Below are 12,565 nucleotides of genomic sequence, written 5' to 3'. Positions count from 1 at the left end.
TCCTGCTAAAGACTTTCAGAAGCAAAACCATTTTTTGTCCTGATACATGTTTCTGGTCAATTTACTAAGGTCCAGTTGGCAAGAAGGATGTCACTTGTATTCTGCCAGCAGGCGAGGGATGGGGTCTTCCCACCCCATGAAGAGGAGAATGAATTGAGGTCATCTGCTTAACCACTTGCTCCCTGTTAATTATTGTTTGGAGTGATTAAATTTTACTGATTGTTGTCTCTCCTTCAGCATGCTGATTTCTGATCTTCATTGTACCATTTATTTTTTCCAACTTTATTTGGCTTCATTGTTTCTCTTCCAAGTCTTAAGATACTACTGTTAACACACACACACACACACACACACACACACACACACACACACACACACATATATATTTATCTTGAAAAGTGTATTTCCTTTATTATTATATTATTTTGGCACTGTCTATGAATTTCGATGTGTTCTATTTATATTTTATCATTTGAATATTTTCTTATTTTATCTCTCTTAAATAAGATTTTGAAACAGTATTTTTAATTTTTTATTATTGGATAAATGTTCTTGTCTAATTTTGCTGCAAATGTAGAACATCAGGTTTCTGACTTTTAGTGTCTCCTAAGTAAATGCTTAAGCTTCAGAATGTATTTATAGTGATTGTAAATACTTATCAAGCACTTAAAATGCACTAAGTACTGCTCAAGTGGGAGAAGCATCCCTAGATCCTGTTCCTCTCGTTTCTTAAGGATCTTGCTGTCATATCTGCTTTTTCTGGCATTGTCACTTTTTCCTCTCTATTAAATTCTCATCATTAGCATACTCTAGAATCTGCCATGTTAAGTGGGACAGGAGGAATTTGGGATAATCATGTTTCCTAATTTCCTAAACCTGTCGCTCTGCTCCCTTACAGGAAAAAGGTACTTTGCAGGAAAAAGGATTGAGATGAAGAGATTATCTTGATGGACCCCATGTAATCATAAGGGTCATTCTAAGAGGGAGGCAGGAGGCAGGAGGGTCCCAGTCAGAGAAGAAGATGCAATGATGATGGAATCAGAGGCTGGAGTGATATGGGGCTGTGAACCAAGAGCTATAGGTGACTTTTGGAAGCTGGAAAAGGCAAAGAAACAGGCTCTCTGGAGTCTCAGGTAGGAACGCAGACCTGCCCGACCCACTTTAGCCTTTCTACCTCCAGAACTGTGTTGCTCTCAGACTCTAGGTTTATGGTACTTTGCTACAGCAGCAGTAAGAAACGAATACACTCACTGGGCATGGTGGTGCATGCCTGTAAATCCAGTAACTTGGTAGGCTGAGGCAGGAGAATTGCAAGTTCAAAGGCAGCCTCAGTGATTTAGTGAGGCCCTGTCTCAAAAAAAAAAAAAAAAACCAAAAAACAAAAAACAAAATGGGCTGGTGATGTTATTTAGTGGTTAAGCACCCCTGGGAATTTCTGGTACCAAAACTAACTAAATAAATAAAAATGAAAAAATAAAAAATGAATGTACCACTCTGGAAACTCCTCTCTCCACTTGAGAGAATGCTGCCTTATATGTTACTTTTAGTCATCTCTGTGCAGTATAGTTTCAGTATCTTTGCCACTGTAGGAAACTGATATGAGGTTAACTGTGCCTTTTGATGTCTTTCTGTTCAGTAGTATTCCATTACAATATCTATGTCAATAAAATGACAATAAACTTTGTTCTATAGTCACAAAGGAATGATAGTGACTCCAGGCTTACTGTTAGATTGCTAATATTTCTAATTTTTTTTGGAAACTAAGTGTAACTGTTACAAGCAACAGCTTGTTAAAACTATTTTAAAATTTAATTAAGGATAAGTTTTTATGGAAAAAATCCAACCTCCTTACTTAAGAGTTATTTTTCCCTGATCCAATTGCATTTTTGTTATCTTCATAAATTAAAATTGAATGATGCCATTCTTTGCTTTCTCTTTTTATTTACATGATATCACAATGGATACTAAGTTTTCACATTGCATTTTGTCTTACATTGTGATGGATATTTTGAAGTATAGCATGGGTACTAGAGTACTCATCCCTCTTACTAGAAAATCCCCATTAAAAATACTTTTTAAAAATCTCAGATTACTTATAAAGAGAAAAAAATTAAGTTGTCCTCAGAACTTTTTTTCCATGTCAGTGAATACTATAATGCATGGAAGATATATAGTTTTAGGGAAAACTGGAATAAATAATGCTGTAACCATTCATTTTTTGTGAGAACTCAGAGAGTCCTTCTCAAATAGAAAGGAAAAAGAAAAATGAGTGAAAGAATAGAATAAAGTAATGACCAAATAACAAGTGGAAAGAACTGGTGGTGACCACTGAACTCTATTACTCATTTACTTATTCACTCAACAAATATTTATAAATTCATTATTTTCAATGCTGGGAATCAAACCCAGACCTTGCATGTGCCAGGTAAGTGCTCTACCACTGAGCTACATCCCCCAGCAACACATGCAGATGACTGTAATGTCTTGAGCAATGTTCTAGGTACTTAGGATAGGGCTGTATGCCCATATCCCCACAAAGTTTACACTCTAGTGGGGGAGAAGACAAAGAAGCAAAAGAAACCAGGTAATAGTGGAGGGCAGTGATAGTGTGATGGAATAATTAAATCTAGGAAGGGGAGTATATGGGAGCATGGTAAGTTTTAAATATGATAGTCAAGGCTGAAAAACTGACATCTGAATAAAAACATGAAGGAGGTGCTAGATTAAGGTAATTTTAAAAATTCTTTACATATGTTAAATAAAATACAGATTTTTCTTTTATAATCTATGCAATAAAATACAACTATACTTTGTTGAATTTCAGAAAAGTGTTTTAATGTAGTAGTTAAGTGTACTTAATGTAGTGGTTAAGTATGGGGCTCTGACTTCAGAGTTTCTGGGTTCAAAATACAACTCCCCTTACATATGAAGTTTTATGACCTTTGGACAAATTAAACTCTCAGCAACCCAATTTTCCTACTTATAACTGACAACAAGAGTAACACTTACTTCATAGGGCTGTAGTGAGGGGGAAATGAATTAACATATAAAATGCTTAAAACAGTGAGTGGAACATTATAAGTATTCAATACACAACAACTGTTATTGCTGTTATCCATGTTATTATCATAATAAATCTAGGAGGATTAGAAAGAGAGATAGACGTGGATTCAGAGTAGGGACCCCTACTTTTCTAAAAGAAAAGCAAAATAACAGTGTTCTGTTATTGGATGTGGTAGTTACTTTAATATAGGTCATTGCAAAGCCTTTGCAGATTTATTAGTAGGAACAAACTTGATTCTTTTTATAAATTTTGCAGAGAATAAAGGCAGAAAAATAAATCAAGAATAGAATGCATAGAATAAGTTGACAGACATCAAAGCAAACTTAGCAAATATAACATTTAATGCAAATGAGTGGAATCTCCATATTTATAAATAATTGCTATCTGATGAGGGGCAATTGGAGTGGGTGTGTACTGGGGATTGAACCCAGGGGCACTCAACCACTGAGCCACATGCCTAGCCCTTTTTATGTATTTTATTTAGAGACAGTGTCTCCTGAGTTGCTTAGGGCCTCCCTAAATTGCTGAGGCAGGCTTTGAACTCAAGATCCTCCTGCCTCAGCCTCCCAAGCAGCTGGGATTACAGGTCTGCACCACCATGCCCAGAAAATAATAGTTTTTTGTAACAAAAAAAAATAATTTTTTTTGTAATGAAGAGAAGTGATTCACACAAGAGTACACCATTATGAAATTAAACAGGAGCAAAGAGATATAGTGCACAACAATTTTTAAAAATTTAAAAAGGACATTCTTAGTCATATCAAAAGGGTTAAAAAATGAAGACAATAGCAGGGCAGTTGTAATGTACTATATAAAAAAAAAACAGACAAAAAATCTTGAAATAATAAAGTACTATTATTTATAGACCTGAACTTGTTGGGAATATGAAATGCACAAGAGTATAGTGAGATACTTTAGCACTCCTCCATATATCCATGTTAGAGCAAGAATAAACAAAATGTTTAATATTTGGACAATATGAGTAATTATTTTGAAACAATAATTTGTAACTGATTTTGTAATCCATGAACACAATAGCTTTGTTGTTTTTCAGATGTTGAAGGAGTATTTATTCAAATGAAATCTGGATCCAGTCAAAACCAAACAAGAAAACACTTGTTTCTATATTAAATTAGAAAGAATTCAAAGGTTGTTTTGATCAATTTGGAATGTAATTAGGCAGTATCTTGTTAAGCTGAAGATTTGTATAACCTATCATTGGTGGTTATAGTCCTAGGCTTTTTATAGGAACTCTCCCTTGTATGCATAAGGAAACCCAGGTTTGCTGTACCATTTATACTTGCAAAGAATCAGAGAGAACTTACCTGCCCATGTACAGAATAATAACTTGTGGGTCATACATGCAATTTCAAACTCAATAGTAGCTCAAATGAATAACCTATGATTATATACAGTCCTGAACATATCTAAAAAATATAAAATTTGGCATCAAAAATTCAAGTTGTAAAAAGAAATGGTATGGTATCATTCATATAAATGTAAAAACATACAGCAATATATTTTGTTATTGGACACTTGCGGTAATGACAAAATCTTTAAAAATGGAAATAATAAATGCTAAATGCTATATCTTTTGGAAGTTAGGGACTATATAGGTCATATTTTTTCCTTAAATAAAAATGGAATTGACAATAAAATTTCTTAAATCACTCGAATAAAGACATCTCCACAATTTATCATAGGATCAAAGTAATAATTCAAAAGCTAAGCAAAGAAAAAAATATGTCATATCAAAACCTATGTGATAGGACTAAAAGTATTCTTACTTGAAAGTAAACACTGTCACATGTTTTTTATTATTATTATTATTTTTTTATTGTAAACAAATGGGATACATGTTATTTGTTCTGTCACATGTTTTGAACATTCAAAAACAGAATATGAATGAATCAAGCAAGTTAGAAAGATAAAAATAAAAAGAACCAACTTTAAGAAATCTGAATGAAAGGAGATAGTGTGTACATACAAACATATATACTAAAATTAGAAATAAGATAAAATTTTAAAAAATCATGAATTGATAAGTATATACAGAATCTAGTTTGTAACAAATAAGTCAAACCAATGAAACATCTAAAAAAAGAACATGCAAGCTGTTGAAATGAGAAAGGGGATTTAACAATAAATGAAGAGTAGAATAAAATCATAAGAGATGCATATTGAAGTATACGACTTCCATTTCAATGACATGAATAACTTTCTGAAGCAAAAAAAGTATTAAAATTGACTTGAGATGTAGAAAAGCTTTCTAATGTAATCATTAGGAAAGAAATTTTAAAACATGCCAATTATCTAAAAATACAGGCTCTAAAGTCACAAAGTCTTTGAAAATTGTTCATTTAAATGTCCCAAGAATAGCAAAGCATACACTTTGCTCAGAGCTTTGAAAATCCTGTGCGCCCCTTCACATTCACTCCACCCTTTTCCCCACTGCCCTCTGCACCCAGATGCACTCCAAATAAGCAAACTCTAAATCCAGGGTTCAAACAAATGGGAAACCAAGCAGGGGAGTGGGGAGGGGCTCCTTGGCTCCCTTCCTGAGGAGTGGCCTTAAGCTGCTTGAGACCTGACCAAAGATCACAGGTTCTTTCAGGGTGACCACTTTCATGTTATTCTGTCATTACAGGTCCTGGTAACTCTTCCTCCCTTCCCTCCTTCACATCCAGGTGTGTCAGCAACCCTAAGGTATTGCACTGTAGTTGGCAGTTTACTTGTACTCCCTGCTTGTCTCTCTGTACATGAGAACTTTATTATTGATCTTTCTCAAAATTACCTTCATTTGACTACAATATTTGTTTCTTGATACCTTGATTATTATAATAAACAAAACATCTAGTATAGTATCACATATGATGTCAAAACTTGAAAATTTACCCATAATAATTACAAACTAATCTCACCTTTCATTAAAAATTCTAAATGAAATATTAATAAATTGATAGGTTCCATCATAGTATATAAGCCAATTAGATAAAGCAACAAAGAACTCTCTTTCATAACTGCAACAGAACAAAGCACAATATTATTAGGAATCAACTTAAGAAATGTAAAGAAAAAGAAACCTATCATATTTTACTACTGTATGTGGAAGTGTTTTTGAATGGATGCAGAGATATATTGTAATACTCAAAGAAGAGTTAGTACTGTGGCTTGGATCTTAAATGTCCCTCAAAAGCTCAGATGCTAAAGGCTTGGTCTCTAGCCTGGGCACACTATCGGGAGGTGGTGGAACCTTTAGGTAGTGGAAGAAGTTTGGTTACAGGGGATATGCCCTTGGAGGAATTATGCTCTCTCTTTGCTTTCTGGCTGCCATGAGGTGAGGCAGCTCAGCTTTGTTCTACCAAATGCTTCCTGCCATGATGTACTGTGTTATCACAGGTCCCAATGCAACCAGTCAACTAACCATGGATTGAAATCTCTAAAACTGTAAGCCAAAATAAATCTTTTCCTCCTTTAATTAATTTTCTCAGGTATTTTGTGCCAGCAAAGGAAAGCTAAGTGACACAGGTAGTATATAGTAATAATTAAGATCATGGGCTTAACACCAAACTCACCCAGGCTGAACGTTTTTTTTTTTCTTGCGGTACTGGGGGTCGAACTCAAGGCCTTCTCTACCAGCTGAGCTATCTCCCCAGCTCTCAGGTTGAACTTTTACCTCCTTCACTTAGTGCTGCTTAAAATTCCTCAACCTCAGTTTTAATACTTATGTTAGTGATAATAATGCTACTTTTCAGGGTTCTTGTGAATATATTGTCACAAATTAAAAAAAAAAAACTTTTAGCACAGTGTCTTGAAAATTAAGAACACTCAAAAATGTTGGAATGGTTGTTAATTTCCCCAATCAGATTGAAAAATAACTTCAGCAAAAATTCTAAAATTTATCTGGAGAAAAATGACCACATAAAGATGGTCAACAGCTTGACCATCATTACGATGTCCTAATGCATTATTTTTGAAAACAGGTGATGGGGACTTAAGGGAAGGAAAATAGAAAAATGAAATGAAAACAGATAGATGTAGGAATTTTAATGTAGCTTAAAAAGGTCTACAACTTAATGGTAGAGGCCCAGAATCATTACCCAAATGGCATTGGTACTCTTGGTGGAAGAGAAAAAAATTAACTTGATTCTAAATTCATACAAATTCATAAAATAAAATTCAGATAAAGTTTAGATATATCATCACACTATCAGATTGTGTGATGAGTGTTCTTTGACCTTATTGATAAATTATTTAGGTTCTTCATGTCTTAAAATCATCTTTTATCTTTTTACAGAGAATTGACTTTCTTGAATACTCCATTATTTATTTATTTAGAGTTGAATGTGTTCTTCTCCAAATTTTATATAATAGCTGCATTTTCAGATGTAATGTTGTTAGTATTTTGTGTTTTAGAATAGTTTCCTCCATTCCTCCCTGACCTTGATTTTCATATAAAATATTAACAAGAGGACTTACAAAGCATGTGCTCACACAAGGGATGAGTTTGATAGGCAAGAGTTCTCTCCATTGCCTCTCTAACCACACATCCCATAATTGTCCTTCATTCTGAGAGTAGTACACTTAGTTAAAGATGGTGCTTTGTTCCCATAAGGACGTTATCTCACAAATACTGAACAAGACAGGTTTTCTTCCTTTAAGGAAATCACCCACTAGTTCCATCTTTTGAGCTGCTTGGATCAGCTGTGCCTTATGACAGGTGAATGGGACCCCCTCCAGAGAAGCGTTTTGATGGTGCATCCATTTTTTTTACCCAGAATACTCCATTTCACTCTCACTATGGTTTTCTTTCTGTGACTCTGAGGTGACATTCCATAATTTCCCCTCCCCCCTTTCATTCTTAAAGTAGCAGAAGCTTGAGGACAGCCCTGAGAGTAGTAGCTGGCATCTGCATTTCTACCATAAAATGACTGAAAACATAACTACACATCTAGAACAAATGGGGTGGGGTCCCACTATACTTGGAACAGGTCCAAATCCACCAGGTGATATGATGTTCAATCCCGGGTAACTTTGATTAGGAATAAGCTTGAAAAATGGGAATATCAGTAGAAGAGATGAGGGTGGTAAGGTGTCTGGAGAATGGAGTTCATGAACAGACATGAAGAAGCAGGAAGCCATGGCCTAGAAAATGGAGGGCTTGGAGCATATAATTATGAGGTAGTGGTATCATTTAATGGTGTATCGAAGAGCACATGGGACTTGAAGGGATTTGGGTCTGTCCGGCCAAGGACTCATGCTGTGGACCTGGGGAAAGCACTTAATCTCTCAGGGTCATAGCAACTGCTCTAAGTTAAGGGTATTGGATGATGTCCTATGATTTCAATATATTTTTGTGATACTGGAATGATTTTTCAAAATTATGTTTTAGGCATGGGATTCTTTTTTTAAGTAATGTTTTACTGGGAGCCCTGTAATATAAAAAGGATCAAAACAGCTTATCTGGTGGAAACAATGACATAGTGGTAGACACCTCCACAAGATTCCTCTTCACATGTCACAGTCCCTGCCACTCCTCAGGAGCAGCAGCACAGCCCTCTCCACAGAGCTTCTCTGTGGGGAACGTGGTGTAGAACCACTGTGGGAATGATTCAGAAATGGACATCAGGCTTGTGGAATATGGCTCAGTGAAGAATGATGTGAAGCTCTGGGTTTAATCTCCAGCACTCCAAACAAACCCCCAAACAAAACAAATTCACTTTATAGGCTTAACTGTAAGAAACTGCCAATTCTGCAGTTCAACAATGGTCAAATACTAGCAATTTTACGTAGTTCATTCTGATAACAGTCTAGTGGGGTTAGAGCCTCCTTCTTCCTGTCTCTTCTATCTCATAAATGAATTTAGGATTTGAAGACTACATAGTATTTCTTTGTGCGTGTGTGCATGTGTGTGTGTAAACAGAGAATTCCAAAAACTGCATAACCCCCTTAAAAAAGTGCTTCAGGTGGAAAAATTTACTTTGCTATATTTTGAGCTGTGAGTCTGCTTTAATGTTCATAACTATAATAATATCCTTTGACTGGCTTTTAATTAATTAACAGAAATTTTCACAACAGGAAATATTTTAAGCCCTTAAGGAATGTTTTTCTTGGTTTTCTTAATGTAGAAATGGATCTTAATAAAATTTACTACTAGTAAAAATATAAATCCATATCTATCTATTTTACTTTGTGGGCAATTTAATCAATTTTGTAGTAGAATATTTGCAATTAAGAAATATACCAAATATTTTCAAAAACACTGATATTCCTTTCAATAGTTGGCTCCTTTTAGTTCTATTTTAAATGGATTAGGAATATGAACCAAACTCCAGAGGGTGAAAGAGTATCTTATTCCATGAAGAATCTACAGATCAGAACATTTAAAAATGAGGTTGACGTGACTTCACGCCATCCTTTGGGTGAAGAGAAAAATGTTGGCAAAAGTTATAATATGCCTAAATGAAAATGAACTTCAAATAGAATCTTAATTACTAAAGTAACTGGACTGGAAAAGACTATGTTAGCTGCAACAGTAGTTAATTTTTCAGAAAGTACCACTGAATAAATTTACATTCATGATTTCGTTAGGGAAAATAATAGTACCAAATATACCAAGCCGTCTTGGTTTCAACATATTGCTTTCTGAGTATGTAGATAAATGAGCAGGAAGGTGACTTTAATACAGATGCACTTGAGTTTTTAATTCATTAGCAATCCAAGAAGGAATAATAAATACTTCAAAAACGTTGTGCTTTTCATATCTGCTCACTAATGAAATTTTAATTAACTATAGAACCAATTATAAGATTTTGTATAAAATGTTGCAAGATTAATTTTTAACATGGAAATTAAAGCACCCAAGTATTTTTTCCACTGAGTTTTCTGTAGAATGACTTTCCTTATTTTTTCTTAAATTTTTATCATCATAAATGTGAAGAATACCCAAGTATTCTAGTTTTGAAAGTCAAATCCCTTTCTTCATTCTTTGTGTGTTTCATACTTTATTTTCATATAAATGTAGACAGTAATTCTTACAAAATTATATATCACCTAATTTAGATAACTTGTTAGCCAAGAGACTCCTTTCTATTTTATATGCCCTAAGTGAATTAATGTCTCCCTTTGTATGTCTGTCAGAGAAATAACCAGAAGTCTAAGAAGCAGACATCAGCCTGAAGACTTTTTCATTAAAGTTCTTTTTATTTTCCTGTCAAAAATATTAAGTAGTAAACATTTCTTATGCCACTTCTTCATCTCTACAGTGGGAATTTTTTCCTCTGCAGTTATTTCAAGGGATTGAACAGCGATGACCCTGCTGTTGTGCCCCTGTAACCCTCCCCGCTGCCAGTCCCATTTTCTCCCACCACTGCCCAGTTCCCTCTCCCCTCCTTCCCCGCCCAGTGCACTCCCTCCCACTCCTGTTTTAGGAGGCCAGCTCCTGGGGACAGATTGGTCACTGCTAACTTTGAGGTAGAGACGACCCTCTTGCTTATACTTGAAATGACTGTGAGTAATGATCCCCAGTTACGCTTTTTCCCTTTTTGAGGGTGACATAAAGAGGTCAAACTCCTTCTAGTCTTTAATGGAAATAATTACAGAGGCATGTGTACAGAATCTCTGGGGACAGAATAAGGCAGAGAAACTTTGCCAGAAGCCTCAGACATTTGTGTACGTTCTTATTCTGAGCTTTCTCTTGAGAACTATGCTGCCCATACCTGACGGCAGCAGTATTCTGGCTGGACTGTAAATACCTCTGGGAGTTTGTAAAGAAGTTTTCTAAATGCTCAGTTTCCATAGACAGTACTTTTCCTGAAGCACATCTGCTAAGCACTCTCCTGCAGTCCAAGGAGATTCTCTTTTGCCACCTTTCTTTTCATAGTAGCTTTCACTCTATAAAAATGACATACCCCTTATCCAAACCTCATCTGACTAAGGTGCATTTTTCCCAGGGTGTGAAAAGTTCAAGGGTGCTCAGAGAAAGGCGTCTGAGTGTTGGTTGAGTGCTGTCCACGCTCTGAATTCAGATGCACTGTGGAGTGGAATAACAGGGTGCTTCCACCTCTAGCGTAGCTTTGAGGACTGTAGAAGAATGAGCCATTCTTGAGAGAGTACCTTGAGAAGAAGAATTTCCAGTTAAAGGTAAGTGATTCTTTTCAGTTGTTTCCAGCAGTCCCTCTCCAGATGTGCTATTAGCTCAAGATGAAGAGCCAAAGGAGTAAAAATTAGACTGCTGATTCTTTTACATGGAACTGGAAATTTGGGACTCTAAAATTTTTTTATAAGGCACTTAAAACTGAAAATGAACATTTAAAGTGATTTCTTTCAGATTGGGGTTCATCATTTGCTAAAGTGGTTAAACTTATTTTCTCAAATCAATTTTATAAAATATTTACCCTGATTTAAATTAACCTAATCTTGTTTCATTTAGAAAATATTTACTATTTTCTGCTTCCTAGCAAAAAATGTAATTGCCTGCTAACTGCTAGACTAAGTAATTTTTAGTAGTACCTATCATTTCTTTCAAGAAATATATAGGAAATTTTAATTATGAGTTTATTTACTATGTTGTATACATAATTTTTGAATTTACAGCAAGGCTGAACACCGGAGTTTAATACATGCACATACACTCATTTACCAAAGGAATACAATACCTGGTTTTATGCTCTTAACTTTATAAATAATTCATAATTTGTACAATTTTGCAAGTATGGCATTTTATTGTTTTCAACTTGTAAAGCAAATGGATAAATTACCTTATGTTAGCTATGAAAACTTTTAGTTTTGATTCCTAATTTATTTCACAGTGATTTTTATATTTCTAAAAATGTGTATTAACATTTATATTTTAAGTAAAACCTTAAAAAGTTTGATTTATTTTCCAGATATGGCTAATGGGTTTAACCATGAGGTTTGGTTTTCCTTAATTAGATTATATGGTGCATTTTCCACTACTTAAATGAATTAACCTTGGATGTTGATATATTTTAAATTTAAAAACTAAATTTAATATTTTAATTTCTCCTTCCCTGTCTGAATATATTGAATTAAGTAATATGCTTTCTAAATGTTCCAGGTGTCCTGCTGGTCATTAATGAGCATTGATGCTCTTTGTACTCTTCTTTCCAAAAGCTAAGATGGGAAAACAAAGCCCTTTGCAAATGAGGTGGTTTTTAATTCTATGCTTTCATGACAAGTTGGCAATTGTTGTACCATAAGAAATAATTTTTCATAATTGGTTACCTGATTTTTTTTGGTATAAAATTCAGTAGAATTTAGAGAACTACCTTAAGAACTTTTTTAAAATTCCCATTCACTTATTAACTTGCCAAAACTGCTCATTGCTCATATCAATAGAGTAAAAATAAAAATAGATTTGATGGTGAACACTTTTTAGCAATGAGTCATATTCATTCAAAGATGCATAAACTAATTGGAAATAAATTAGCTCAATCCATATCACTGAGGTACATTTTTAATAAATTGTGTTTTTACTTT

At 34.5% G+C, this 12,565-nt stretch overlaps 1 long non-coding RNA gene across 1 annotated transcript in view; it reads left to right on the top strand.

The window, feature by feature from the left end:
- LOC306662026 overlaps nt 1-12,358 on the top strand; it is a 219,949-nt gene extending 207,591 nt beyond the window's left edge. Inside the window, exon 5 of the long non-coding RNA XR_013764029.1 lies at nt 11,017-12,358. This is a non-coding gene — a long non-coding RNA (uncharacterized lncRNA). The remainder of the gene's footprint in view (nt 1-11,016) is intronic.
- The last annotated feature ends 207 nt before the right edge of the window (nt 12,359-12,565 follow it).

This window comes from Sciurus vulgaris (assembly GCF_902686455.1).
Source record: "Sciurus vulgaris genome assembly, chromosome: 5".
NCBI lineage: Eukaryota > Metazoa > Chordata > Mammalia > Rodentia > Sciuridae > Sciurus > Sciurus vulgaris.
This window is presented reverse-complemented; position numbering and strand designations above follow the sequence as displayed.